Below are 5811 nucleotides of genomic sequence, written 5' to 3' on the forward strand. Positions count from 1 at the left end.
AATAAACAGTTTCTTTTCCATAAAAGCCAGACATTTTTTTTCACCTTAATGACTGTCACTGATTTGCAAAAGTTGCTTTCATGAGATGTGTGTGCTGGCGCTCTACTGGTAATTGAGTGCATCTGTGATTCATACAGACTGACAGAGAATCGCTGTTAATTAGAGCAATCTATAACTGAGATCCCTGGGTTAACCACTGCATTTGGAGAGGGGGAGGGGAGGGGGAGAGGGGTGCTTTTAAAATGGATTGGGAATGTGTGGTTTCATAGCAGATAGGGACATTTTCAATAAAGACTGTGTCAACAGAGCCTCTGCTCAAAACCTGTAAGATGGCAACTGCCTTGTGCTATGTCTCTGGCCCTGTGTGGACGCATCATTAGCTTGAGACATCAAGCAAACGTGGACCCACCATGAACTACATCAAATGGAATGGCTAATAAACAGCCAGACACAGATACCCTTTTATATTACATTCAGTTTTATCTTCACAAAAAAAAAACACACACTAAGTTTTCATCCTGTTCATTGTAAATGCGGATGGTTTGTTTATCGCTGGGCTTCTTCATGACAGAGGTCACTATGGACCACAGCATATCGTCTTCCTGATTATTTTGTTTTGCTTGGTTTTGTTTTGTTTTCCAAGGGGCAGAATCACGTGCCGCGTCTGACAGGGGTGGGGGCTTGTGCCTGGTGGCCTGCTGGTCAGCCCTCAGAGAGAGCACGATGGCGCGGCCGCAGTTTCCTCACATCTGCAGGAGCCTGAAAGCCTTCAGCGTGCAGCGGGCGGCCGCTCCAATTCCCAAAGCAATGTCTGCCTCCATTAGCCTCGCGGTCCTCCCTGCTCCCCCCTTCCTCCAAGACGGTGAATGTTTAATGGTGGCATCATGTGAGGATAAATGCTAAACACTGGTCCGCCCAGTCTCAGGTTCCCAGATGAGCGTGGTGCATGCATTAGCTCAGCCCAGGATCCTCCAGAGTGGCCCCTAACCTAGCGCAGCCGAATGCTACCTCTGCACTGCGCTGATGAATAATGGACACTCATATAGGATACTGTGCTGCATAGGCTAGTTTGCTATGAGTGTGCCAAATGCACTTTGTTAATTTATTTTTTCGGAATGTCCCTCATTAGAGAATATCCTGCTGTGTGAATTTGATGGATTGACTTAATTAATAAATCCCACACCTCTCTGCTTTGCAGATCCAGCGGAACTTTATTTTTATTTTTTAACTCTCAATTTTCCATGTCTTTGAGTTATAATGGGATGTTCAAACTGGTGCGTATCCTCACTGTTATGATGTGAAGGAATTACAGCATCCAGACTTTGGGGATTTATGAAAAGCCAGTAACTTGTGAAGAATCATGGATGCCGAGTTTTAAAACTCTCCAAGGTCATCGGGAGAGGGAAGATAGAGGTGGTGCTCCATGCCAAATGGCAGTGGAGCCAACCGAAACGGTTCTGAATGAAACCATTTCATTCTTTACTAAATATAGAAAAACTGGCCTCTATTTTCTCTTGTATAACAGAATCTGAGTCACCCCTTGGCAGTCAGCCTCTCTCTCTCTCTCTCTGCCTGTGCACATTCAGTGATGGAAGTCTCTACATCTAGGAAACGCATGAGGAGAGCAGCTTGACATGGTTGAGCAGTCAGCCAGTGAAATGAAGAGGACACAGTGGAGTGTGTGCTGGAGAGAGGCTGGCTCCAGAGGTTTCTCTTGTGAAAGCATCGGACAAACTTCCTGCTGGATTTCTGCATGTCATACATGTGTGTGGGGGGAAGGGGGTGTAGATATGAGCTTCCATGTGTGTGTGTGTGTGTGTGTGTGTGTGTGTGTGTGTGTGTGAGAGAGTGTGTGTGTATGTGTGTGTGTGTGTGTGTGTGTGTGTGCGTGTGCATATGTGTGTGTGTATATGCATAAGTAAGTGCCCTGTGCCCATGTCTGATATGCACAGCTCTATATCTGTGGGATAGCCTCCCCCAGGTGGGAATGTGAGGCTTCCTGTTTGCTCATTTGAACGCAGATGAGGTCCCCCCTCCCACTTCTCCTCTCTGAGGGCCTTGGCTCTTTGGTTCCACTACAGCCCCCACACTGGCACCCCTGGCCTCCGTACAAGCGCAAGTCTCTGATTTGGGGCTCATTCCATCACTGAACTGTTTCAGATCAAAAAGTATATTCTTATTTTTCCCTCCAGCCATACAATTTCAAAGCTTTTCCCAACTCAAATCTGAAGTGAAAACATCCTTCCCCGTCTCAACTTGGAAGACAGGCCCTCTCAAGTCATGGCATGAAAACTTAAAAAGGTTCAACCACCCTCAACACATTTGTGTTACTGACAAACTGCCCCCATCAACCCATTTGGCATTTCTCTGTGTCTCTCTGCTGGATCCATTAGGACGAGAGGGTAAACCTGCAGTGGCAGGAAAAGGAGTGCTCTAAACAAAAATGTATTTCTGTGTTCTGTCTATCAGATGCAACTGTACATTTCCAAATGCATCAGCACTTAAAAGCTTTTTTTTTCTTATATAAGGTAGAGATGAGAGAGGAGGAGAGATCAGTGAGATATATCCAACAGTCTTAGCCTCAGTTTAACTTTTCTTTTTTTCTTTCTTTTTTCCCAGAGAATATGGAGAGAAATCACACTGGGTCTTATGCAGAAGACTCCTCTCTGGAGGGCGGCTGACTCCCCTCCTCCCAGCCCCACGCCTCCTCCCAGGTACTCTGAGTTAAAAAGTCCTGTGGTGGTTTGCTCGGGGATCCCTAGTCACTCCAGCACTCTCTCATGGTTGCTGCACATATCTATAATTTAATGGACAGGACTGAAAAACAGACTGATAAGTCCAGATCACCGGCTACTTAAGAGAGACATGGAGGAGGAAAAGTGTCTCCCTTGTGTACAAAAAAGCAGAACTGTGGGTTCCGTCGGGGCATCTAAAAGCAAAGTCCATTAGCAAGAAGTTCTTCAAATTGCTTTTTTTAACACTGAGTCCTTGAGTCACAGATTTTAAAAAAAATATATATATAAATAATTATATATATATCCTATCTGATTGAATTAGTATTTCCATTCCCCATTGGTTCAAATAAAAACAGAGGCGCTGAAAGCTCTGAGGGCCATTCATAATGCATTATAACATATTAACATCATAACATATTACTTCATAGCATTTATATCATACCACAGCAACACACCATGCAATACAACACATGTTAACAGGATAGAGAGCAGTATATAAAAAACAAACTTAAAATCTCTCAACATTTGAATACCTTACAGAACCGAGTAGTCAGTGGAACAGTAAACGCTTGAACTGCTTCAATCTGTGTTCCAAAGCTTCTCGGGGATCCTTTCAAGACACCCATTGAGTGGCTATTAGGTCCACTTACTAATCTTTACCTTTGAGTGTTTCACTGGACCAGGTGAAGTGGCTCTCTCTAAACTCCGCCAGCATCCGCTAATGAAGGTGTGACAGAAGAGAGAGAGGCGCTGATGGATGCACTGGGCTCGAGGTCACAGGACAAAGGGAAATGGACAAATTGCAAACTTTGAAGTAGTGCACCCAAAAATAAAAACACAATGGAAGACTGCTTGGAGTGTGCTGCTGGCTTTGTGTTTCATCTCGTCATCCAAATAAACCCTCCCTTTCGCAAAGTCAGTCCCACTGTTTCAATCAAAGACCCTCTCAGGGTAAGAGTGCTCTCTGTAATTTCGCACTTTAAAAATCCATTTGTTTGGGACTTTCCTATAGAACCTTTGAAAGACAACAATACAAACCCTCATTCAATGGGCCCAGTTGAAATGCAGGCATTAAGGGTCCCTGAAATCTTAATGAGCATACAAGTCTCCTCTTTATTCCTCGCATGCAGAATAGTTCTCATGAGGGCCCGGGCCCCTTCAAGCGAAGCCCCCAGTGCTCTACAATGCCCAGCTTAAGCGCCCGTGACTGCTTCAGACTCCCGCCTAGGCCAGCGCATAGCATATTCATGTAACAAACAGCTTCCTCGGGAGCCAATATTCAGCAGTAGCAAACAGATTGCCTTTTGAATATTGCTGTAAAATCAAAGGGGAAATATAGCGAAACATGCTATGTGGGGTTTACAGAGTGTCATCCCACAGGAGAAAAAAGGGGATTGTTCTTCCGCCCTGCAGTGCGTTATGGCTACCTTATGTAAGTCATTCTGCGGAGTTCCTTCGGGCACTTGGGTAGGGGTTGCTGGACTACAGCCAGTCTCCCTCCCTCACTCACTCACTCTCTTCCAGACTGCAAAGCTCCCAGTGCTGGAACGCTCCGATGTGTCTTTGCACCCTCTTCTACGAGCTCCTCGTTTTAATTTCAGAGCGGAGCACACGACACTTAACGTGCGGCTTGGGCTCAGGTGTTTAGTCAAACAGAGCCAGACCCAACGGGAAGGAGTTATGAGTCGCTCCCTCTCCAAGGACAAGTTATCTACAGCGATCAGCATCATAAAAGCAGCTAACGCATCCTCCTGCCTCAGAGCTGGACACTTACAAAGCAACCAGTTCAGTGGTTATGTTATTGCTTTTAAACACAGCCATGCCCTGGTTATCACCTCATCCGTGTTCATCGATATAAACAAAAGATTGAAAAGAAAATTCTTGAAAAGTATTGTTTTTAAAAGAAAAAAACATTTTAAATACAGGATGAGATGTAATAGAAGTGAGCTCGCCCAACCCTGTTGGGTCCCTAAAAGTCTCCTGTGGAAGAGCAATATATGTGAGGAGCCATCTCTCATCCCCTCCGAAGGCATCATAAAATGGTTCCCATAGTGAGCGGCAGGCGAAGGAGGGGCAGAGAAGAGAGGAGCACCTATCCATCTATCTCAGCCAGCTGTCCGCTCCCCGTGCTTTATACGACTCTGGAGAGCATTCCTCATCCATGTTCTCTGCACTCCATCTCTTTTGCTGCTAACTCTTTCTTTCCCTCCTTTTGTTCCATCTCTCTCTATCTCCTCCCCACTCTCATTCTCCCCCCCCCCCTCTCTCTCTCTGACACCAATAGGGGATGGCGTCTCCTACCGTTGGCTATGTCCTTAACAAGGAGGGTGTACATCACTGTGTCGGAATGAAATCTCACTAGGGTAGAGATCAAAGTTAGCCCCCCATCACATCCACAAAGAGCGGGATTGATGAGGATTTCAAGGAAAAGTGCTCATTCATTTCCAAGAAATATGATATTCGTCTTTCTCCATGAGGAAGAAAAAAATATTCATACCTCGCCCTGTTTCAGAAATGAGCATTGCCAAGTAGAAAAAAGGTTCTGATAATAGGCCTGTTAAGAAGTTCTGTTGCTGGCTCAGTAAAGTTCCATTAGTTTGTGCAGTGCTATAAGAATGGTAACAGCGAGGAAAATGAAGGCCATATTCTGTCAACAACTCTGTTCCCCACGACCATTTGGGACTCGACAGCCGCTGTCTTTTTGTGCTGTTTGGAGTGATGTGGAGGCCTTGTGTGTTGCTCTACAGACTCCCTCTGTGGACGTTTGTGTGTGGGAGTGGAGGGGGAAATCCTGCCATGGCACAGTACTGTTTGTGGCTTGGCACACAGCTTCAGCTGGAAAAGATTATTCTTTTCACAAGGTGAGACGAGACATCAATTATCAGACTATAATGAATTTAATTATAATATCGCCCAACCATGAAATAAATGTGCTATTTCAACAATTGAAAATATTATTGCCGTGGGCAGACACAGATGTCGACCCTGATTATTTCATGTGGGCCATCTCAGCTCTTGCGTTTCCAGGCAATTCTCGCCCTGGTTGTAATACAAATGTACAGGAGAATTTAATACA

The sequence above is a fragment of the Alosa pseudoharengus genome, unplaced genomic scaffold (assembly GCF_046254945.1).
Source record: "Alosa pseudoharengus isolate Yale_2024_CS ecotype anadromous, Long Island Sound unplaced genomic scaffold, YU_APseudo_1.1 YU_APseudo_1.1_scf_2, whole genome shotgun sequence".
NCBI classification, from domain to species: Eukaryota; Metazoa; Chordata; class Actinopteri; order Clupeiformes; family Clupeidae; genus Alosa; species Alosa pseudoharengus.